The sequence below is a fragment of the Parasteatoda tepidariorum genome, chromosome 4 (assembly GCF_043381705.1).
Source record: "Parasteatoda tepidariorum isolate YZ-2023 chromosome 4, CAS_Ptep_4.0, whole genome shotgun sequence".
NCBI classification, from domain to species: Eukaryota; Metazoa; Arthropoda; class Arachnida; order Araneae; family Theridiidae; genus Parasteatoda; species Parasteatoda tepidariorum.
Window position 1 is genome coordinate 77,058,641 of NC_092207.1, and position 26,465 is coordinate 77,085,105.

Consider the following 26,465-nt stretch of genomic DNA (forward strand, 5'->3'; position numbering starts at 1 on the left):
ATAATAACCATAATGTAAGTACATTAAACCCGGAGCGAATTTTATTCTTTCTATGTTATCTAGGTGAAAAGAATTGTTCAATCTATATAAAAGATGCCAATAATTTAAATAAATCGCTGATTTGGTAAAAATATTTCATTTTTTTTAAAAATAAATATTTTTTTTTAAAGTATTGATTAGCTTGAAATTTTGCAAACATTTATGAGCACAAACAGTGTTGAGTTAAAGTAACTATTCAAATATTAAAAAATTATATCACAAACGTTTTTAACTTTCACAAAATTGCGGCTTTTTTTCATCTTGACATTCTATATTTTTTATATTTAAGATAGAGGACGCTGACTGATGATGTACAAAATTAACCTTTCGCTCACGAATAACTGTAACTGTTCTAATCGAACAACAGTTAAAAAAAAATAGCGTGGTGCTAAAATGTGTTGTTTCATTTCATATGACGATGCAACCAGCGAAAAATCCCCTCATTATTTCTTAACCATAAGCTCTAAAAACGTTTTTACTTTTTCAGTCAGAATATTTTGTTTCTTCAATCTTTTTACACCGCTTTTCCAATTTTCCATCGACTTTTTGAAGTCCCGCGATCGTTAAGACACGGTTCCCAGCAGATCATCGAAGTCAAGCATCACTGGCTACTGTCAGTGTGCGGGTGGGTGAACACTTGGATTATCCTGCTTAGGGTCCGAGGGTGTGTGGTATTGATCCTCGTTAAACTGTTCTACCGTAAAGTGCTCTACTTCGCGTGCAGTTTGTCGGGCTACCGAAGCGGGGGTGCCATCCCCTCTGCAGAGGATCAAAATTGTGATGGCATGTCTTCGGATCATCCTCCAGGGATGTTTCCCAGACCGTCGCCAATAGCCCATTGTGCAGCTCGAGTGCGACGTAAATGAACAACAAAAACAAAAACTTTTTCAGAAGAATTAAGTGATTTTGCTAACTTTTTTTTAAGTTTCTGGAGATCACTAAGTAGCATTTCTAAAATATTTATCTGGGTAATGTTTTACAATTAATATCAAATATAGTGACAACTAGTCAAATTTTCATTTTGCGACGTAACCAAGCCAACTTAACTTAGCTTAAAGCCAAAACGTAAATATTTTCCTCATAATGCTGCTACCTCATTGTTCTGAATATGAACAAAAACTGGTTCCAAAGCATAAAAAGAGGTTTTCCTTTTCTCAAGCATACACAAAGCTAAACTTGTTACGTAATAGAACCGTTGAACCTCTTAGAGTGCGACTTCGAGGAGAACTCCTCCAGACTAAAAGTCTAGGACTGTCTGCTGCTATGGTAACAAGCGAGAGCACATTTCTAATGGGTGTGAAATGAAGGAAAGAAGGTGTCGACTGGTTTAGGTACTCACGACCACCTATGCCAAGATTAAGACAAAACTATACACTCTACACCCCTATTCGAAGTGACTTTTCCTCGTAACCATAGTACCCGCCACGACACGAGACGGTTGTCTGGAGGAGTTCTCCTGAAAGCCGCACTATACCTTGCTTCGGAGATCACTTTACTCATGAAGCAAATATAAACATTCAAACCGAAACAGTTAGGAGGTTCCGCCCCATTCGCGATGTTAACTATTGCATAGCCACTATTGGCAGCAGTATTTGGTGCTTTTATTTTGCCAAATGGTTTTGGAGCCTTCCAAGAAAAATCTTTCAACCATCTCCTACACTGAAATAATTTGCGAAAATAAATCGATGTTAGATGAGCCTAAAATGTTATCTTTTCCATAGAAATTTCAACTCTCTTTTGAAATGTAATAATTTTTTAATGAATTTAAAGTGTAGACAATATGGTCAGTTATTTTATTACAATAAGCCCTTTGCATGTTTGGGAAGATTTCCGTGTCGTGATTTGCGGCAGAACAATTTCCAAATCTTGGCAACTTTCGGGTAGAGAAAAAAGAAAATCACAGATGGGGCCCAACCCTAAGGATATAACTCGTAGCCACCCCCGGGAAAACCTCTGCATTTTTTTCTTAATTAACAAGTTTGAAATCCATTTGGCGCCTTGGCGAATGTAGTTGGCACGACAGTTCACGGTAAGGAAATATCCTCGAATGTTTTTCTTTTTAACTTGAGTCGCGGTAGCTCAGTGGTTAAGGCGTTGAACTGTCGTTGTTAAGCACTGGGGTTCGTTTCCCTCAATGGGTAGCAGTTTGTCTGGGAAATAAAGGTGGCCTGCGCGCAATACTAACTACATTACCACAATCATGCCGTTGATCATGAAAATGTGGCACCTTAGCCTCCATGAAGAACTGTTAACTGCTTTAAGAACTGTTACGCAGTTAATAAGTAAAAGTTAACGTTGGGCTTTAAGTTTTACTATTTGACTAACCTATATTCGTATTTTTTCTAAGGTTAGTGTTCTGCAACTTAGTGTGGGTACTTACTGAGGTTAGTGTTCTTCAGAGAATTAACTGTATTAACTAATTATACTTATATCGTAGGTATTTGAAGCATGCAGAAATGCAACATTTGTTAGAAAGTGGAACACTTTTAGTTAGGGTTATTTTCATTCGTTTCAGCTTTTGCTAAAACCTTAATTTAATTGTTTTCTCTTTGAAAATTTTCGAGTATGGAATATACCGGTTGTTTCATAAGTATTTTGTATTGTAGATATGTATTTTTTGAACTCTTTTTAAAAGTACACGATAGTAGTTGAAATCTAATAATTAAGAGCGAGGAAGAAACAAAAATTCTATTGAAATCTGTCAAATTACAGTAGCGAACGGTAGACGTAATACTCATCAAAACAGGTTTAATTTTAATTAGAGGTTGAAATTTAAAGGTGTTTCCAATAACCGTCTTTCAAGTACTGTCCCCCCCGCAATTAAACCTGTCGTGTTGTTTATTGCACTCGCTTCCTGTACTGTGATTTATTAGATTTGCATTGTGTTTTTCCCCCTCGCTTAAATATTAATTTATGACATCCAACGTGTGTGCTTTTTTGTTTCCAATTTCGATAAAGATTCTAAAAATACATATGAAGGGCGTTCTTTACGGAACACTCTGTATTGTTATAACTTCAATAGATCCCTAAGAATTTTTTCGGTGAACATAATAGAATAGCAGTTTGCTGAATTGAATTGAGGCACTAAATTGAATAACAGTTTCCATTAATCGACAAATGTTTGAAATACATGGCTTTATTGTTTAAAATATCCATAGCAGTAAAATAGCCTGAAAGCTGGATCCTATTTGGGTTGCTTTAACTTTTTAATGGATTATATTTATGACCTTAATAAAAAAAAACTTTGTTGAAGTATATTGAAATTTAAAGTATTAATTTGTAGAATTAAATGTATATTTTTTTTTAATTATTCATACGTGGTGAAATTCGAAAAGATAATAACTATGTTTAGCCCTTGCTGTTTGGGATGGCCTGGGATTATTGCTGAGACCACTATGAAAATTTTATAAAAATGCAGAGTTTCATTTATTGTGACGTAAAATAAATGTAATTACTTTATATTATTAGAGATGCGAGCGCAGAATTTTTTTTTGTTAATTTGAATGTAAACCTTTTATTCAGAAGATATGAATTGATATTTTTTCAATGCGTTTACTCATTTTTTTTTTTTTTTTTTTTNTCTTTTTTTTTTTTTTTTTTTTGCATATCAGCGTTTCTTAGTAAAGAAACACCTTATACGAATTCTAAGTGTAAATTTAGACCGTATTTTTTTATTATTATTTTTATTGAGATCTAGGCAATTCCTAACTAGCTGGACACTGATTTGACCACCGAGGAGGACTTTCTCAACGAATATTAATTGCAACATACAACTATTACATCCCTCTCACTGCATATGGAATCATATGCTTTCGAAAGCCTTGCTTAATTTACGTACCTCGGTAGTAAATTTCTAAGGATAATAATATTAAATTTGAAATTGACAATACATTATTTAAAGTTATAAAGATACTTCCATGAGCCGTGATGGGTCAGGGGATAGAGAGTTCGCCTTCCAATGCGACGAACCGGATTCGAATCCCAGTCGATACAAATTCCGCATCCGATCACAGTGCTGATGTGAAATATCCTCAGCGGTAGACGGATCATGGGTTAGAGTCCCCTTGCCGTCAGGTTAACCGTGTGAGGTTCTCGTGATCTTTCTCTCCATGTAACGCAAATGCGGATTTGCTCCATCAAAAAGTCCTCCGCGAAGGCGAATTTCTCCCAATACTCGATCCAGGAGTTCCCTTGTCTTCTGGAGTGGATTCAAAATTACAAGGCTACGGAGTTGAACATTAGAAGTCGTAAACCCAAAAAAGTTAGGTCGGCTGTTCAACGAACGATATAATATAAAATAAAAAGATACTACCACGTCTTAAAAAATTGGTTAAACTCTAAACTACTTAAATTTTAAGCCAAAATAAATATTTCTACAATTATTTTTAGACCTATCATATTCTGTGGCAGTGAATGTTCTTCATGATCAAAAATATACGAATGCAGACATAAAATCTTCGAAAGAGGAAAAATATTTGGCCCAATAAAAGAAAATGACATATGAAGAATTTCGTTTACTCACGAAGTCTATAAAAAATATTAACAACGTAATATTGCCATAATCATCAAATCTTATATCTGACGGTTTTGGCATATTTTTAGATGTGATAACTCGAACCCCCTTAAAAAGGTTACTCGCACTAGATGATTAGAGTGTGAAGCAGAGTTGGCCGTCGATTACAGTAATCGATTACAACTGTAATTGATTACAGATAATTACAGCTATGTAATCAATTACTTGTAATCACGATTACAAGTAATCAAAGTTTTTGATTACATCACAGTGGAGCGAAAATGTAATCGATTACATTTTTCAATTACAGTAATCAATTACTTGTAATCATGATTACAAAGTTTGATTACAGCTGTAATCATGATTACAAAGTTTGTTTACAGCTGTAATCATGATTACATAGTTGATTATCGTAATCAATTACTTGTAATCGTGATTACAGCTGTAATCAAAATTTGGATTACAACTGTAATCATGATTCCAAGTAATTTCGATTACAAGTAATCACAACAAAAATGATTACGGGTAATTATGATTACAAGTAATCAAAATATCTTATTACATGTAATCATGATTACATGTAATTTGATTACATGTAATCAAATTAATGTTACATTACACGTAATTTGATTACATGTAATTTGGTTACACGTAATTGTGATTACTCGTAATCAAACTATACGATTACAAGTTTACGAAGGTGGATCTTAAGACATTAAAAGCTAGTCGTTGGCGGACAATGACGTCTGATGGGTTTCGTTATTAAAGGAAGCTACCGAGACCGTCTTGGTCAGTTGTAGGGTGTAGTGCATTTGATGAAAAAGAAGAGGAAATAATAAGTGGTTTTATTTTCAGTTCCCATGCTGACTGCAAATTTATTGAAATGGAGAAGCTTCTTTTACAGCGAGAACTCGACCTGAAATTTTTTGAAGGTATTAATCATACTCGTTATATGATTTCTTTTGCTGCAATGCCATTTCAAATTTATACGGAATGTTCCGTTACCACCACCCTTAATACAATTGTGGAATTCTTGGCAGGAATTGCCTTAAGGGAATTCTTGTTAAAACTAAAGTAAATAAATCATATACGTTATGACACCTGTCTAATCATTACTGAAGGCAAGATGGCGGTTATGCAAAATAACAAAACTTATTAGATTAACAGATGAAACTTGAGAGCCTTCGTCTTAGTTTCCTCCAGCAAATTAAGAATTTTTGACAGGTTGAATCTCGCCAACTTGGCTAATATTTTGTTATATTTCGATGCATGATGCATTGTTATATTTTTTATTTTTCACCCCTCCCCCTCATTTTAATATTTATTTTCGACCCATAATGTAAAGATATTTCCTTAGTTTATTTTTAGTATCTTTATTACGCACTTTCCAAATGAAAATTAGGTAATTTTGAAGATTCTGAAATCATTATGAGAGTTAGGAAAACAGTTTTCTGTAAAATCAACAACTCTCTAACGTTTCTATTTAATTCAAAGATTTTAAGCAATTATTTTATCAGTCAGTCAATATTTGTCTTAACAAGTTAATGAATTAAATTTTTTTTTCGTTTTTCTAATGATACACATGTGTGTAATTTGACCGTGTATTAAAATTAAGTGATTTTTTGATTCTGAAGCCGTAATAAGAGTTATGAAAATTATTTTCTGTAAAATCAATAATTCTCTAACGTTTCTATTTAATTCAAAAATTTCAAACAATTATTTTATCAATCAATCAACTTTTGTCTTCACAAGTTAATGAATAAAAAAAAATTTTTTTTTCAATGATACACATGTGTGTAATTTGGCCGTGTATTAAAATTGGGTGATTTTGAAGATTCTGAAATTACGAGAATTCTGAAAATAATTTTCTGTAAAATCAATATCTCTTTAACGTTTTTATTTAATTCAGAAATTTCAAACAATTATTTTATCAATCAATCAACTTTTGTCTTAACAAGTTAATGAATAAAAAAAATTTTTTTTTTCAATGATACACATGTGTGTAATTTGGCCGTGTATTAAAATTGGGTGATTTTGAAGATTCTGAAATTACGAGAATTCTGAAAATAATTTTCTGTAAAATCAATATCTCTTCAACGTTTTTATTTAATTCAAAAATTTCAGACAATTATTTTATCAATCAATCAACTTTTGTCTTAACAAGTTAACGAATAAAAAAAATTTTTTTTTCAATGATACACATGTGTGTAGTTTGGCCGTGTATTAAAATTGGGTGATTTTGAAGATTCTGAAATTACGAGAATTCTGAAAATAATTTTCTGTAAAATCAATATCTCTTTAACGTTTTTATTTAATTCAAAAATTTCAAACAATTATTTTATCATTCAATCAACTTTTGTCTTGTTAATGTTTAAAATTTTTTTTTAAATGATACACATGTGTGTAATTTGGCCGTATTATTGCTTGGCGTTATCTTTCTGTTCTGATAAGTGTGCGAGATTTTTCTGGAATTGTAACATTTGTTATTCGATTCTTGATTAAAAATAAAAGATACGCTATTTGACCTTAATTCAACAGGTTTCGTATCATGTTAATTTTATTTGTTACATGGTAAGAAGAGATGGATTCAAAGCTTAAAAATATAGTTTTCGGATTCTTTTTTTAATGTTCAAAATAGTTTTTTATCTTTGCATTACGATTATTAGCAATAATTTTATTTTTGCTAATAATTTATTTCTAATAATTTATTTTATTTTCTTGACTAGAGATAGCATTTTTTAAAGAACATTTTTGTAAAAAAGGACATTTTATTTTACTCGACAAATGCAGGGTGTTCTGTAATCGCTGTCCTTAATGTATATTTTTAGAATCCTTATCAAAAGTTTGTGTGAGGAAAAAAAGAAAACAGTTATTGAAATTTGATGAAAGATGTACGAGGAAAACGAGTTTTAAAACATCTTTCAAAAAATTCTGAACTCAGGTTTGAAGAAGAATATAAAAATCGTGCGGCTCTTGAATTTTTGCTATTTCAAGTCATAAATATTGAGCCTCAAATCTCCTAAAAGTCTGCTGGCTTATGGGGCTCGAAAGAAAAATTGCATGCTTTGCAAAAGTAATTCTTAGTGGGGTGCGTAGCGTGCTTAAAGGTGATTATTTTCGATTTTCGTTTTTTAAAAGCCCTTGAAGGTGCTTTTTTCATTGGGCGTTTTTAAAAAGTGCTTAATTTTTCCCTTTTTCGAAATGAGATTTTTCCTTTACCATGTTGATTTTCGCTTCGAATTATGCAAAAAGACACAGTTCACATTGTTCCTATTCAATGTTTTCACAATTGATTCAATCCCAATCTATTTCGGCGTATTGTCAGTCCGTAGCGTATGAAAACGTTACTCGTTTTACATGATTCAAAATTTAATAATTTTTGACAATTGTAAAAAACAATGCCAAAAGTTTTTTTTTTTGACATGACGGTTAAAATAAGATAAAAACGTCAATAGTCAAAAACTTTCCAACCCTGCCTAATTATGATATTTTTTTAAAGTGCTTAAAATTTTTTTTGAGTGCTTGAAAAATGTTTAAAAGGTGCTTATTTTTTGGTGAATAACGCACCCTGATTAAGCTAAAAAAATTCTTTTCAGAACTGTTTTCAATAATAAAGTTTTTTTTTAAATCATAGTCAAATCTCAATATTGAATATTTAGGAAATGGTTTAAAAATTCAAAATATCACGTTTTATCAGCAGTGAAACGAAAGAAAAAAAAAACGTTTTTACATGCTTTATTAAAAAGTAATAAATATTTTTAATTAAAACAAAGATTATGCAAAAATATTAATGTAAAGATTCATTCCATTGTTGTGAAAATGAAAGGAATGTTATTTTTTGTCGGTAATACTCTTAAGTGGACACTAAACTTTAAAAGGTCCATAACCACCAAATCCCTTTAAGTCTAATATGTCTTAGAGAGTGCGTGAAAAAGACAGTGGAAGAGATGAGATGGTTATCAATGCATGGAAAATGACTTAAAAAAGGATAATGAAACAATAAAAAAGAATTCCCCATGCTCTTAAATAGAAACTCAGTTTTAAATGTCTTAACTATACTCATTCCATTGTAAAATATACAAAATATTTCCATGTTAATTTTGGAAAAATTACCTAATATTTTGAGGGTTATTAAGGCCTACAGGATCAGATGGCTGGGGCATGTTTTTCGGCTTGAAGATTTGAACCTAGTTAAAAAACTTACTTTTTCGAAAATTGAAGGAACTAGAAGAAGAGGGAGACCAGCTACAAGATGGTTGGACAGTGTTNCAATTTTCTTACTTACAATTCCATTTATTTCTACTCATAGATTTTTTTTTCTATTTCTAGGTATTAATAATTTATACAGTTACCATATTCAATTTAAATTAATTAATATTTTCATGCGTAAAGATTAAATTAAAATAAGATAAAATTCCTATATCTACATAAGAAAAAATTCCAATATCTACATATTTTAATAGGTATTCCCACATATTAATTTTAATCTGAGACAAGCTTTTAAATTTTAACTTACTAACGATGCTGTTATGTTTTTATTATAAGAGTAAATGCAAAAATAATTTCATAAAAGTCACTATTCATGCATCGGCATTCGGCCTAGGGAACCACATTTATGACATGACTGGTCTAATAAAAGAAAACAATCTAAAAATTACGCAGTTTATTTTAAAATTTAAAGGGCATAAAAGAAAGAGCTTAAGGCTTTAAAAATTGCCGTGAAATATAATGCACTTGTATTTAAAAGCTTTTATCAACGGATGCTTTTTAATTTATACTCATTTGCGTCAAAGGTTCCAGAAAAGAGCTTTAGAAGCTTTCACCACTTTTATTATTTTCTCATCGTCTCAAGGCTTCTGTATTTTTAGAAATTTTGATGTGACCAATCCTGATTTTCTTTTCCTGTTATTGTAAGTCCAAGTTATTTGCTAAAATCCAGAGCTGGATAAATTTTTTTTATTTCCAGCTGTGCATATTTACGTTAACTTGTCGCCAAAGTCGCCATGATTCAATTATCTGAGACAAGGAAAACATATAATTTAGGATGGAGGGCGTAAATTTTGCTTTTATAATAATTGCTCGCTACGTCTTAGACAGGCTTTTATTCTGTTCTATTTGCGAGCTTCAAATTTATTTTTAGATTAAAAAAAAAATTTTTAGAAGTGGTTTTGAAATAATGCATACAAGAATATGATTTAATCTTTATTGAAACTTGGTTACTTTTTAAAGAATGTAAATTGAATTAAAGAATTAAAGAATATTCTGTAGATATTCCTGCTTAATAGTTGAAGACAATTTTAAAGCTAAATAATAATCCATTTGAATTTTGTCCGATATTGAAGTAATGACATTGAATCATATCATTGCTTTGAAATTCTTTGTTATCATTTTCTGGGATTTAGCCTCACTTTCTTATTGTCTTCTGCGTAAGCTCCATAGCTCTGTGTGAGCAGTTAGGTTATAACCCGAAAATACCTTTCAGCGGTCTCCATGTCCTAGCTAACCTAACAACCTTTTAATTTGCTTACAAACTGAAATTGAGGTTCAGCACAAAAAACTGTCTTTCACTAAATTATTTTATGGAGAAACTATTCAATTGTGATATTTTTGCACCAAATTCCTCAAATAATGCACTTTTTCCCCCATCCTTTACCAGAGTCGCAATGTCTAGTGGTATGTTTATTTTTATGTCAGTTTAATTTATGTTCTTAAATGCTCGGAAAATCAATACTCATGCAGGGGTCTGTTTAGTAGAAATTTGGACCCGTTAACGGACCCTTCACAAGATATATTTTCATAAAAACGGACCCTTTACAAAATGATTTTTCTTTTAATCGGACCCTTCACAAATTTGTTTATCTTCATTACTGTTTTGTTAATCGAATAAACCCTTCCGGGGGAAAAAAGAAAGAAAGATGGATGTAAACGAACTAAGTTTTGTCTTCAGCAGACGCTTCTTCCATTATTCATCCGAAATGAATATTCTGCTTTCAGCAGTATAGGTTAAATACCAAATATTTGTATGTTGCATCTCTAATTTAGAAGCAGGTATTGCTGTTTATTTTTGAAAATGTAATTTTTTTATTATAATTTTACAGTGCTGAGCATAATCTTTTATCTATTTACAATTTAAAAACTCCTTGAAAAAGCTTTTTGCAATAGCCGAACCCCGCTTGCACAAATTTATAAAAACGGGACCCTAGTTAAAAGAATGTGAGTAATTTTGTCACAATTTCACAAAAACCGGTCCTTTCACAAAATGCCTGGACAGACCCCTGTCATGCCTCAAATGCTGGATGCAATTTACGGCGCAGTTTTTCGAGAGAGATTCTATGAACCTTACGATTATTTATATATTTCATTTTTCTCCAGAATATAAAACCCTTTTGACTTATTTTTAAAAAAAATTCCAAATTTTTAAATTTCAATGTAGTAGTTCTCAGAAAAACGATACTGAGATATTGCTACAGGTCATTAATTAAAAAAAATATTGGATAAAATGATAAGATTGCTGTTAAAAATTATTCATTGATCTGTGTAATATTCATGATGATAAAAATTATTCTTTGATAATAAAATAAATTGCGATTTTTGAAACAATCACTTTTGGAAGACAATTTTTTTTTAAAACAAACATTTATTGTTTTAAAAAACGCATTAAGTTCGAAGTTAAGTTTATGTCAGGTTTTAAGTTCGATTCTCTCTCTTTCTGGCATTCAAAAATAAAATGTAAAGGAACATCAAGTTCAATTTGCTTCATCATTTATAGAATTAAGCACAGCTTTATTTTTTTATCAGTGATAACTTCTGACATTCTGTAACTAAAGTGATCATTTAATATTTATGTTTAAAAGATCGACACGTGTTTCGCATTCGATATAATTTACTGCGCATTATGAAAAGTAAACTTGATAAATAACTCCTGTTTAGCAACAGAACGATACTCAAATTTCTATCCAGTCTCCTTTGTAATTGATTCCAATTTCATTAAGCATAAATATGTTAACAAGAATAAGTAAAATAAGAAAATAATTACATGCAAATATAGCGTTATATATCATACTATTTCCTTATAACGGCATAAATAAAGCGAAGTGACAAAGAACCTTATATCTCCTCGTATTCTTCGGAACAAATGCTTACATTTTAATTATTAACACAAGTGATATATGCGTGTAGATTTAACGGAAAATGAAATAAATTCAAGCTGCTTGCATTATATATCTTCTCCAAAGTCGGTGCTTTACTTTTGTGCTATGATTTATTTTTCAGTTTATTCAAAAAGCTTTTTATCTAATCTAAGTATGATAAATATAATGGTACCAAACTAAAAAGCAAAGCTTTCCCGTAACTGCCCATTGTGGGCCAGGGGTAATGTGGTAAGCATTGCACACTAGCCACCTTATTAAACCATTGAGCCATTGCGGCTTTCTAGCGTCAAATTAAGTACTGTAATAATCTCTAGACATGACTAAATATATAAATGTATATAGAAAGTTTCTGCTTTATAAAACGTTTTTCCATTACTGTTTTCACATTTTTATGCAATTTTCTTACTTACAATTCCATTTATTTCTACTCATAGATTTTTTTTTCTATTTCTAGGTATTAATAATTTATACAGTTACCATATTCAATTTAAATTAATTAATATTTTCATGCGTAAAGATTAAATTAAAATAAGATAAAATTCCTATATCTACATAAGAAAAAATTCCAATATCTACATATTTTAATAGGTATTCCTACATATTAATTTTAATCTGAGACAAGCTTTTAAATTTTAACTTACTAGCGATGCTGTTATGTTCTTACTATAAAAGTAAATGCAAAAATAATTTCATAAAAGGCACTATTCATGCATCGGCATTCGGCCTAGGGAACCACATTTATGACAAGACTGGTCTAATAAAAGAAAACAATCTAAAGATTACGCAGTTTATTTTAAAATTTAAAGGGCATAAAAGAAAGAGCTTAAGGCTTTAAAAATTGCCGTGAAATATAATGCACTTGTATTTAAAAGCTTTTATCAACGGATGCTTTTTAATTTATACTCATTTGCGTCAAAGGTTCCAGAAAAGAGCTTTAGAAGCTTTCACCACTTTTATTATTTTCTCATCGTCTCAAGGCTTCTGTATTTTTAGAAATTTTGATGTGACCAATCCTGATTTTCTTTTCCTGTTATTGTAAGTCCAAGTTATTTGCTAAAATCCAGAGCTGGATAAATTTTTTTTATTTCCAGCTGTGCATATTTACGTTAACTTGTCGCCAAAGTCGCCATGATTCAATTATCTGAGACAAGGAAAACATATAATTTAGGATGGAGGGCGTAAATTTTGCTTTTATAATAATTGCTCGCTACGTCTTAGACAGGCTTTTATTCTGTTCTATTTGCGAGCTTCAAATTTATTTTTAGATTAAAAAAAAAATTTTTAGAAGTGGTTTTGAAATAATGCATACAAGAATATGATTTAATCTTTATTGAAACTTGGTTACTTTTTAAAGAATGTAAATTGAATTAAAGAATTAAAGAATATTCTGTAGATATTCCTGCTTAATAGTTGAAGACAATTTTAAAGCTAAATAATAATCCATTTGAATTTTGTCCGATATTGAAGTAATGACATTGGGCGATTAACTTCTTCTAACACTTTCTTGTAATTAAACTTATTTAATTAAATTTATTCTTTAAACTTTAAAAGTTTTTCCTGTGACATCTGCGTGCATTTCCTTTTTGTGTGGTTAAAAGAAATAAGATGACTTAAACGAATGAGAATAATTGAAATTCAATCTTGTTAAATACTTCAAAACAAAGAAAAATTTATATGTTTGTAATTTTGAAACTGTCATAACTTTAAGAAAGTATTTTTATTCGTTGGCATAGTTTCAAAGAATTAAATATAAATGTATTTGCATTGTGAAAATGTGAAATAAATTTAGTTTAATGAATCTAATTACGAATTAAATAATAAAGTAATAATTTTAATACGCAACGCTAAAAAAAGTTTTGTTTTCATATCATCTTTTAGTTGATTATACAATCGTATGAAGGTATTTATAGATATTTAACACATGAGTACTGTAATGTGTTAATGAATTCATTCATTTTCGAAACAAATTTTAAATACCGATTGAAAACATTGGCTGAAATGTTATATACAACAGTATTCCAGCTTTTCTAACTGTAAAACAATGGTTTAAAAGTATTTATCTTTCTCTCAGAGGTTTTATTTTATTCAGCAAACATGAAATGTATTTCTCGTGACTAAAGTGAAACAGTCATTCGAAAAACAAAAACATTTTATTCCTTTCTCACGCAAAAACATACTTAGTCTAGGTCTTATTTTGTTTTCTCCGCAGTTATACTGTCATAAAGGAAAAACAATCTTTATAGAACAGCAAGAAAGAGGGCTCTTCTTTTCGGATTTTTATTTGGTAATCATTATATTTATTATTTTAAATGTTAACTATCCTGTAGATACACGTTATTGTATTTTTAATTAAAATGATCATTTTTACCATGTGCTTACTTATTTTAAATGTTTCACACACACGGTTTCCGTTGAATTTTGTTACGCTTTAATGGAATTTATCTCACACTTAAAGTACAGTTGAGATAAAATTAAAATGTTAGTTGAGAAATTATTTTATCAACGTAAATTTTTGTAACAATTCACATAATAAATCACATAATAAAAGTAGGTATGATTAGAGCCTAGCTTAGATTTCTTTTATTAATCTTAATAAAAGTTCTTAACCAACATTAAATTCCAGGGTGCGTAGCGTTTTTAAAAAGTGCTTAAAGCTGCTTATTTTAGATTTTCGTTTTTTAAAAGCCCTTAAAGTTGCTTTTTTCATTGGGTGTTTTTAAAAAGTGCTTAATTTTCCCTTTTCCAAATTGAGATTTTTCCTTTACCATGTTGATTTTTGCGACGAATTATGTAGAAAGACACTGTTAACATTGTTCCATTCAGCGTTTTCACAATTAATTCAACCCCAATCTATTCCGGCGCTTCGTCAGACCGTAACTTATAAAAACGCCATTCGATTTACATAATTCAAAAATTTTGACAATTGTCAAAAACAATGCCAAAAGAAATTTTTTTTTTTGACATGATTGTTAAAACCAGATAAAACCGTCAATTGTCAAAAACTTTCCAACCCTGCCTAATTTAGTGCTAAGAAGGTGCTTATTTTTTGTTGAATAATTTGGCTACGCACCCTGAATTCACAATTTTTAGATGAATGGTTTATTTTATCCATTGATATTTTAGTTTATAGTTTATAAATTTCCTTAAAAAGTTTTAAATTGTTAATTTCCATAATTTGAAACATAGGAGAAATAGAACAGTACATTGTTATGTAGGGGCTGTGAGCGATTTAATTTAGTGTGAAGATTGAATAAAGATTATCTTAAGGACAGCATACTTATTACATTCAGAAATCTATAAAACATTGAAATATACTGGTAGTTTTGACCCTATTTTTTTCTTATTGTATACTGCCATAAGTTTAATTTTATTCGATTTTGTACTTAGTTTCTTTACATTAAGTTAAATCGATAGCAGCCGGTTCAACACGCTCTATATTATTCAACGTGGTGCGTAGAGTTTTTAAAAAGTACTTAAAGGTGCTTATTTTCAATTTTTGTTTTTAAAAGCCCTTGAAGGTGCTTTTTTCAGTGGGTGTTATTAAAAAGTGCTTAATTTTCCCTTTTCCAAAGTGAGATTTTTTTTTCCTTAACCATGTCGATTCTGGCCACATATTACGCAAAAGCGTGCTTTTCACATTGTTCAACGTTTTCACAATTCATTCAACAGCAATTTATTACGGTGTACCGTCGGTCCATAACGTATGAAAGAGTCAATCATTTTACATGTTTGATGAAATACTTGCGAGTCTGCATGTGCGTGTACTGAGCTGGGTTCGGTGAGATTATTGCACTCTCGTGTGCATCTGCTGCATTTTACTAGATATTCTCTATTTCATGCTTCACTTTTCACCCTCTGGTATCGAATCGAAAAATCTCTTGATAATTTTATAATGGCTAATATGATCAAGGAAAGAGTTCTTTGTCAGAAACTAGTTATTTTATCATGATCATATCAAGTCTTTGAAAATTATTTTGCATTTTGCTATAGTATATAGTGCTTAAAAATATTTTTGAGTGCTTAAGAAGTACTTAAAAGGTACCTATTTTTTGTTGAAATATTTGGTTACGCACCCTGTTCAATTATATGTTAAGAACAATATCTTATTTAAAAACATGCTGTTGTCTTCAAATAAAAATGAAGTGCAAGAATTATATACTAATAAAACAAAATGGGCAGAAACTTTTTGTACTTTATTTTTAAACTGTTCTTAAACTATCCATTTTGTAACAAGAATAAAATTTTATTTATCTTCTCTTTTCGCGTGGATTATGACAATTTTTTTTATAGGCAGCTATTTCCTGCTTTATTTTATGGCATTCTATTAAGCATTTTTGTAGATATGTTCTTCAAAGACCAAAAGGTAAAAGATCAAAAGAATGTATAAAAATGGCATATTTGAAGGGTGGTACTGTTTTTACTATAATATTTATGTCACGAAACTGACAATACTTCGAAAAGGGCACGCCTGTCATATTTAAACACTAACATAAGTTACTTTGCTGTGTGGTTTTTTCTTTTTTCCTTGCTCTTATCTCTTTAGCTTCTTATTTCGCGAACATTTTTATTCCAAAGTTTAGTCATATTAGTAAAGAATCTCAATTCCTGATAAAAGTTCAAACAAACGATGAACCATAAATTAATGTTCTGAAAAAGGTGTTAAATAATTTACCTTGAGCCGTAGTGTATTTTATTTTATTTTATAACCGGCGTTCAACAGCCGACTCAATTTTTGGGTTTACGACTACTTATGTCCAACTACGTATCCTTGTAATTTTGAACCTAATCCAGAAGACAAGGGAACTAATGGATGGGAGAAGTTTGTCTTCGTGGAGGGTTTTTTGATGTAAATAACCCTCATTTGCGTTACATGGAGATGAAGACAACGAGAACAGCCTGTAGGCAAGGGGGCTCTAACCCATGATCCGTCTGCCACTGAGGATATTTCGCGTCATCACTGTGGTCGGTGCAAGCCGGATGTGGAATTCGTATCCACCAGCCCTCGTTGGGATTCGAACCTAATTCACCTCATTAGAAGGCGAACGCTCTATCTCCTGATCGATCGCTGCTCAGTATTGTGCAATCAAGTCCGAAGAATATTTTGCGGTAGAATTACCGTACTGTAATATAATGACATTTCTGTTGATTAATTATTTTTATTTTTAATTTTAATTAACAAAACTGACATATACGGTATTAAAATCATTCATTTGGTAACTTTTTCGTTCATATGATAGCAGGAAATTTCGGTTTTCAAAACTAAAGTTCGTATTATCACACATTTAGTAAAAAATATAAAACAGAAAAGTATCTTAGTATTATTTATTGGCATATAAAAAATAAGTATTATTGACGTATAATATATAGAAAGACATATTGTTAAAAATTTATTATTAATATTTACAATATGTATTTTCAAAATGAAAAATTAAAATTGTTCCACATGACTTTTTCTTTTATTAACTAAGTCACATGGTTTCTAGAATTTCTCAAAGGAATTTGAGATTGAGATTTAATTTTAATTAACAAATAAATTATTTAAATTTTATGTACCCAAACAAATCTTTCATGTTTAGAGATTTTATTTTGATTATATTTCTTATAGTTAATTGAAAATAATGTGAAAAAAAATATTGCATTTCAAATTATGTGTAGTTTTCAAATAATTATTTTTTCGTTTGAAGGTGGGGCTGCATATGAGCCGTCATATGAAATGGTGCTTTTTTGCGAATAATATGCTATTTTCATATCTGCTGTGAGTTTGCAAAAGTTACTCATAGCTGTTTGGTCAAGTTTACCCTATCTTTATTTTGAAAATGGCGCAAAGCGTCAATATGGTGAAAAGCCACAGTTTTGTATAAATAAAAAGCGTTTGTGGCCTAATTTTTTAATATTTGAAAAACTACCCCAATACTACATTATGTGGGCTGATTAAAATGTGCTAAAACTAAGAATTAGGGAGTGAATTTGATAATTTTCATATAGGCGATTTTTAAAGAAGTTTAATAACTATTATAATAATTAAGTTATTTATCCGTTCTAAAACCCAGATAATTCTTCACCGCAAGATGTTTATATTGAGTACAAAACCATAGCTTTGCTCAAGCGTAAGTCACTTAAACTGTGGCTGTTTTATCTACCTTGGCGACAGAGCTCCGAAAAACAAAGTTAAAAGCGCCGTAGGCTGCGCAGAGAATGTTGAGCATAGGTAGTTATTCTGCTATTGATTGTTGGATTTTGCGTAAACCAGACAAGGTTGATACACGCTATTTTATACTTTAATTACATTTTAATTATGGTTGATAGGGCTACAAAGTTTCGACAGTTAAGAATTCTTTCACAAGGCTTTGTATGATTTAACTTGTCTCTCAAGACAAAAGAGCTCGTAAATAAAGTAATTTTGTATATAATTGGTTTGATTACATTTTAACCCTTTGACGTAGATGGGACACCGGTGTCCCTTTTAGATATTTTTTATCTGACCTTCTAATTAATAGCAAAAATATGTTTTGATAATTTTTGATTATAAAAAACAGTCGAATATTTACTAAAAATCTGTTAGATTATCGGAATTATATTTGTCCTAAAATAAAAAATCCGAAAAAAGTAGTTTGAAATTTTTTTTCTTTTTTGTGATTTAAATTCGAAAATTTATCAATAATTGATTTTTTAAATTAAAAATAATATTAATGATGCATAACTGTTTCTCTTTTAGATCTAAATAACTGCAAATGAGTGCAAATTTAGAAAAAATATTGTTTGGAAGTTAGATATGATTGGAAAGTTTTACTTTTGACGCGGAAAAAGAAACTGGTGTTTCATGCTATATTTCATAACCACAAATTACTGAATTGCTAAACATAATATTTTTCACTTATTTAGACATAAATTATAGCAAAATAATGAAAAATATGCTTAGTAAAAATTCCAAAAGGTTAATAGATATATCTTATTTTATATTATAAATATATAATGTCTTTATATTTTCAATTATAAGAACTTTCCATAGAATCACTTCTTCTCGTAAGTTATTGCATGAAAGAAATTTTTAATTATTATAATCATAATTGGTTTTTTAAAAGCTACATGTAAAATGTTTTCAGAGGAGTTTTTTTAAAAATTTAAATTTAAATTACTTTTAGTCAAACCATGTAGTCAAATAGACATTTATTATTTTACTATTATATCTTAAGAATCAAGCTGAACTTCTATGTTGCTTTTTTTTTAAATTAAATACATCGTTAAAATCTAATATGCTTTTTCTTCGTTTAAAAAAGGCACTTGCATAGAAACTGCCTTAATTAAGATATAAATGCACTGTCTCCAGAGTTTAATTAGATACCTTGTTACTGAAAATTCTGTGAAAAAAATTAAAACATTAATGAATAATTCAGGTCTTTTAAATAAGTAAAAAACTCCCTTCTTCGATTCTCGAAGAAATATTATTTTTGTAAAAAACATTCTTCGAATCAGAATGATTTTTCGAAGGCAATATTTTTCTTCTTTTCTGTAAGTGCTAAGTAAGTATAGAAAAATTCATTTTTATATATTTTAATATCACTACTTCTTCTTTTTTTAAATTTATTTCTGTAATTTATTAAATACCGAATGCTGCTTAAATTATTATGAAATCTTTTGCATAAAATAATCCAATTTACATAAAAACTTCGAAATTTTTTTTAAAATTCTTATCCTTCAACATTGTAGAAAAAGTTTTATTAGTATTTTAGTTGTATTCGAGCATATTTTTGTTGCATAAGAGCATTCTAGGTGGTTAAGGTACCGAACTGTCATTGTGATGGACTGGGGTTCAGCTCCCAGTGGCTGCTTGGAGTCCACCCAGCTTCAGAACGATAGGTACCAGCTTTTCTGACCACTTTGTCACAATCATGCTGTTCGCTACGAAATTGTGGAGCCTACGACCCCCCGGCCTACAATGAGAGCTGTTGCACGAATGCTTTAATTTTTGAGAGAATTTTAAAATTATATCCAAAATACCATATTACTTTTTTTAATTTTTAACAAAAGGCCAAAACAATTCAAAATTTTTTTTTCTTCATAAATTAAATAGGATATTCAATGTATTTACTCAACATGAGTTTTTAGTTGCCCTCTGCTTTTCTGAAAACAAATCTCTCGAAATTATAAAAAAAGGAAGAAGAAAAATCCGCTATTCCACTTAAATCGTTTTTTTTCTTCCAATGGCAGGCACTGAACTTTATTCGTTTAGCCTTAGAGGATGCCAGAGTTGTTACTCATTTCGCATGGGCACCTGTGAACCAAAGTCAAGGAGGCGAGTAACATTGCCCACGCCACACTGCCACAACCCGTTTATAGGGCATCACACACTACAGAGGACAACACAAGAGAGAGAAACATGCATGCCCAGAGCGAGATTCGAACCCGCAGCCATTGGCTTCGCAGTCAGGCGCGCTAACCGCTCGGCCACCTGGCCGGCGCAGCTTAAATGTCCTATCTGAACCTGATATAAAACGTATCGTGTTTTTTTGCTTTTTTTTTTAAATCGATTTTAATATATTTTAAACTTTCAGTGCCCGACTAATATTAAAAATATCATTAGTTTTAAGTGATACAAATGCAAATTATTTTGTTTTAACCACAAATAATAATAAACTTATAAATTTTTATGTTTCAACATTGAATATGTTGTATCATCAATCGATAAAAAAGCAGTATGTTACAAGAAAAGAAGTATTTAAATGATCATAATTTCTTATCATTGAATTTAATCTTCTTTTTCTTCTGAGAATGACTTATTCATACTTTATACATTGTTAGAATTTTCCTTCTAAAATTACTGTAAAAGAACCGGCAGTAGTCTGTCCATCCTATTAATCGTAAAATTTACGGTGAAGAACTTTTTTTACATTTACGGATTTGAAACCAATTACAACTAGGATTGTGTACAACAACCATGAAAAGAAATTTTACAGGGGCATTGGAACTAGGCTTTGCCTTAGGTATTGGCATTGGAATTAGATTGTGGTTGAGTGGTGTTTTATCAAATGAAACTTGGAATGTAGTTCGATTAGTTTATTTGGTTGTTTCACTTATCTTAAGAAATGGGAAATCCTAGACCTTTTGTCTAAAGCGTCATCGTGCTGCTAATACGTGAATGAGAACATCGTATTCTAATAGTCCAGGGTCGCAAATTGAGAGTGCAGGATATTAAATTCTTCATGTGTTGAAGGGAATGGAGGAAATATTGTGACGTCAACGATAGTATCAGTGGTACTGATACTTCTTCACGTCAAGTATTCATATTTTATTTATTCCAATTCATATTTATTGTCAAAAACTTGGTTAAAACGTTCGAAATACTTTTAAGTTTTAAGAATACTTTAAGTCACAGATCGTTTAAGTGTTAAGAATACTTTCATCTGACTGGAAGTTATCATTTTAAAAAGCACGTTTCTAACCTCGATAAGGTTATGTTTTATTTAAATTTTTGTGCAGCTTTGGCAACGAGCCAAAAAAAAGTCCATATCCATAAAATCATCCTTCTCTACTTCAAAAAATTCACCCCGAAGCACGTGGTTGATATTTTTAACATGTTTTTTTTTCCAGTTTATAAACTTATTTTTTGAAGAAAAAAAAGTTAACTGCTATCTTAAAAGCTGCCGTATCAGTGAGCATAAAAAAAGAACGACGCTCCATATTTTCACGAAAACGTGTTTGCTAGGAATATAAAGAGCGAACGGGCGTTATCGCCGAACACGAAAATACATTTTTCTCCTGTCTCTTTTTTTTTGTTTTCTATTTCGTCGGCATGCTCCGTTGCCAGATACTTTCTCTATTTCACTGTCGTTTTCAAGGTCAAGTTCTACAGAGGATGCAGATTTTTTTCTCTCTCTCAATGTTTACCGTCTTTTTTTTCTTCTTTCTTTTTATTTAATTTGCAGTCTCTTACATCCATTCGTCCGTTTATTTAAATTTTTTTTTTTTTAACCACTCTGTGCGAATTTCTGAACGAGTTTTTGTTATAAACTTTTCTGAAAATAGAAATGATTATATTATGCTTGAAGCCTTCTCTTGCTCTCCCTCAAATGTTCTTTTCTTGTCATTTTCTGTGATGGTTTCTAGAACTAGTGGCGTTTATCGTAAAGAAAATTTAATTTCAAGACTTAAATGAAATTAGATATTCCGTTTATTCAGTTTAGTGGTTTGTAGGAATTTACTGACAGAGGTTGAATAAAATAGGTTTCTTTTTAATTTTAATTTAATGCCTCCCTCCACAATACCGTTTCTAATCAATTTTTTTTAATGCCTTTCTCCACAATACCGTTTCTAATCAATTTTTTTAATGCTTTTCTCCACAATACCGTTTCTAATCATTTTTTTTAGAATGTCTTTCTCTACAATACCGTTTCTAATCAATTTTTTTAATGCCTTTCTCCACAATACCGTTTCTAATCAATTTTTTTAGAATGCCTTTCTCCACAATACCGTTTCTAATCAATTGTTTTAGAATGTCTTTCTCTACAATACCGTTTCTAATCAATTTTTTTAATGCCTTTCTCCACAATACCGTTTCTAATAAATTTTTTTAGAATGTCTTTCTCTACAATACCGTTTCTAATCAATTTTTTTAATGCCTTTCTCCACAATACCGTTTCTAATCAATTTTTTTAGAAGGCCTTTCTCCCCAATACCGTTTCTAATCAATTTTTTAATGCCTTTTTCCACAATACCGCTTATAATCAATTTTTTTAGAATGCCTTTCTCCACAATACCGTTTCTAATCAATTTTTAACAAGAGGTTATTCTTTCAAATGTAGGGTTATAAGTAGGGTGACCAGACGTCCCCGATTTCCGGGGATTGTCCCCGGCGAGGACCTCGTGTCCCCGGTCGGTTTGCGTCCCCGGTTTTGTCCCCGGTTGAAAAATTTTGTGTAAAATATTTGATAAAAATATGTTATATGTAATTTTTATTTTCTCAAAAATTTTCATACAAATTAATGTAAGCATTGAAAATTAAATGTAAACTAGTTTTTAAGAACACACTATAACTTATACTACAGAAATTTTGGAACACATAACTTTAATATCTAGTTATGTTTACATTTTTACTTAGGCTGTACGCCAGACATGTTTATATAAGAAAAGAAGTTTAAAACAAGACGTAACATGAATATTAGTTGCTGCTTTTAAAACAATTATTATCTTGGGTTACATAAAATGCCAATATTAGCTAATTTCCACTAAAAACAACAACAATTACTACATTTCAGTTTTATTTTAGAAAAATAACTAAAACATTTTATGATCAAGTAAACATTTTATAAATATCTAACCAATAAAGTATAAAACCATTTTTTATGAAATTGTTATTATTATCACTTACGACTAATTAATTTTTATAAATTCTAATTATTCTACATTTTGAAAACCTCATAATTTGTTATCGTAATAGATATTTAGAAAAATATTTTTATTTCTTTAAAATAGATGTCAATATGGCAACATAAACAAAAAAAAGAAAATGTCATTATTTGGATGATTGGAAAAACGAGTTTCCATTTATTGAACCGAATCCTAATAATTCTTCCAAAGTAAAATGTACAATGTGTAGAGCAACGTTTTCAGTTGGAAGTGGAGGACGAACAGCTATAGCAGATCACATTCTTACAATTAAACACAAAGAAGCTTTGGCAGCAAAAACAAAAACGAAATCCGTCAAACAGTTTTTTCGTAAGCTGGAACCATCCAAAGAAGAGTTTGACTTAGCAACATATGAAGGAACGCTTGCATTTCACACCATTCGTCACAACCAATCGTTTCGCAGCATGGACTGTACTTCAAATTTACAGAAGAAATTTGTAGACAAGAAATTTTCTTGTGCCCGAACAAAATGCGAAGCTATCGCTGTCAATGTTTTTTCTCCGTGGGCATTTCTTGAATTGAAGAAAGATTTACAGTCTGTTCAATTTGTAACAATATCTTACGATACTTCCAATCACAATCATGTAAAATTACTTCCTATTTTAGTGCGGTATTTTCAGTGGGACTGTGCTAAAGATCCAATTAATAATAAACTTGTATCACTAAACGAAATTAAAGGAGAAACTGTAAAGATTTTATCTTCAGAAATATTAAACGCACTATTCGAGTTCCAATTGAAGGATAAAATGGCTGGTTTGTCTGCGGATAATACTAACACTAATTTTGGAGGATTGTTAAGAAGAGGAACAGAAAATGTTCATACTAAACTTCAAACTGAGTTAGGAAGAGATATTTTTGGTTTTGGGTGTAATGCGCATATTATACATAATGGCGCTAAAACTGCTTTTGATTGTTTGCTTGTAGATATTGAAGTTACGGTATCTAAACTTCTTAGTTATTTTAAAATTTACACAGTCCGAATTGAAAGACTGAAAGAATTTTGTGAGTATGCTGACCAAGAATATCATCAAATTTTAGGACACATTCATGCTAGGTGGTTGACATTACTTCCTGCTGTAGAAAGAATTCTTACAATTTATTCATCTCTTAAAGAATTTATGTTGTCTGAAAAAAAGTGCCCAAAAATCTTGAAGAATTATTTTGAGAGTGAAACAACCGAGTTATGGTTGTTTTTTGCGCATTCGCATGCTGCAATTTTTAATCAAAGCATCTTGAAAATTGAAAGCGATGACAAATGTGTTATTGAATCTGGAGCGGTTGTCAAGGATTTGATATTTAAATTGAAAGCACGAAAGAATGCCAAATTTGTTCCACTTGTGGTAAAACCTGAATTGACTAAATTGATTGCTGAGAATATCATTACTGAAGATTCTTATTTAGAAACGTCGAAAGAATTCTATGAAGCTGCGATTTCATATTTAGAAGCTTGGAACGATAACAATGATCATATATGTATGATTTGAAGTGCCTTCTTTTAGATTGTAAGCCTTCACGGTCTGAATTCGACGAGGCAGTTCTGTCTCTCTCTTCAAAATGTGCAATTTTGAATGTTAATTCCGACGATTTATTTGACGAGTTTACTTATCTTGAAGGTTATTTGGATTCAAAAGACGATAAATGGTACCAATCCGTACACATAACAGACAAATGGCGCGAAATAAACAATTATTTTCAAGAAAACAATATACCATTCACAAATATCAAAAGAATTGTTGAGCTTGCAATGTGCTGGCCAAGCAGCAATGCGTTTGTAGAACGGGTATTTTCGCGCATAAATAACTATTGGACTAAAGAAAAATCGCGAATGGATGTGAATACAGTGAAAGCGATTTTATCTGTACTGATTAATTTTGATTTTTCACGTGACATATTTTCTCAATTACTCGAAAAAAATCTTGAAATTTTAAAGAAGATTCATTCTTTAGAAAAATACGGTGTTTAGAAATAGTATAATTTTAAAAGCAATACAATTGTTTTGTTAACAGATTTTAAAATTGTGTAAAAATGTTATGATCACGATTTTAACGATATAATTTTAATACTAAATTATAAAAAAAATGTAAACGAAAAAAAAAATATATTTTTTAAGATAAATGATAAAATTTTTTTGTCCAATTTTTTCCGTCGATAAAATTGGGTGGGGGGGGGGGTANGGGGTGGGGGGGGGGGTAAAGATGAGTGTCCCCGGAATTGCCCGAAAAAATCTGGTCACCCTAGTTATAAGCCTACATAATGACCCTATCCGCTTGAAAATCTTGTAAATAGTCAATTTTTTTATATATATCCATTTGGAATATTTTGACCTGCAGTTTTTAACTCATGTCAATTAGCCAAAAATTGGCCAAGATATATCCTGCCGCTCATTAAATTCTATACACTTATGTATTTTACTATCAAAATGTTTTATCATGATTATACTTATGACAATTATGTTTGTTTATAAATATATTTTGTTTAAGTTATATCTATTTTTTTAGCACGAAAAATGCGTTACCTTATGTAATGTTCAAGTCGTTTTTGCCTATATAACTATCTCCGTCCATGTCAAACATTGTCCATAAAATGAGTGAAATAATATTTTTTTTGCTCGTTGTCGGAAAAGTTTATATTTTTGATTACTAAACAAGCGCCTGCATGATTTCATGAGCACCGCAATGGCTCAGTGGTTAAGGCACTAAACTGTCCTTAAGAACTGGGGTTCGATCCCCAGTGGCAACTTGAAACTCGCTTACTTTACCTCTTGTTAGCTTTACATCGATGGGTATCGCTTGGAAAATAAAGGCAGCTGGTGTGCAATGATGATCAAATTACCACCATCATACCTTTGATCATAACATTGTGCAGCTTCTACCTCCATGATTACCCTGGCTAACAATAGGCTGTTGCAGGAATGCTTTTTATGATTACCTGAATATGATAAGAATACTGATTTTAGGGAAATTATTTTGGCAACTTTAACCCATATGCCAGGCTAAATAATCTTGAGTCGGTGGTCAAATACGATTAGAAAAACATTGGATCCAAACTAATCAATAAAATGCTCTGAGCATCTTGGGTAGTAATTGCTTCTAAATGGCTTAAGGTAATAGCTAAAGAGCCTTACTTAAATTTAGAGAAGATTTAAAACAAAATTTTGTTTTGTGTCCTAAATTATCTTGCAATGTTTCTTTCTTTAAAGAAAGTATTATATTCATTCTAAAGTTTATCATCTTTCGTATTTTTTTGACAAACTGATTAAAAAAAAACAAGAATTGTATTGAAATTAATGAAAGGTAGTATACATCTTTAAAAGGTTCAAATTTACTTTCATATCTTTACGAAACTTCTAACGTGGCTTT

General features: G+C 30.5%; 1 protein-coding gene across 5 annotated transcripts in view; it reads left to right on the plus strand.

Moving 5' to 3' along the window:
- The window catches only part of LOC107442082 (5'-AMP-activated protein kinase subunit gamma-1), a 158,155-nt gene that overhangs the window by 8,803 nt on the left and 122,887 nt on the right, over window positions 1-26,465 (plus strand). For 2 of the 5 annotated variants that reach the window (XM_071180071.1, XM_071180070.1), the window contains exon 2: window positions 5,408-5,484. The exons of the other annotated variants lie outside the window; for them this stretch is intronic. The gene's annotated coding sequence lies outside the window, so the exon portion shown is untranslated. The remainder of the gene's footprint in view (window positions 1-5,407; window positions 5,485-26,465) is intronic. 5 annotated transcript variants of the gene reach the window in all.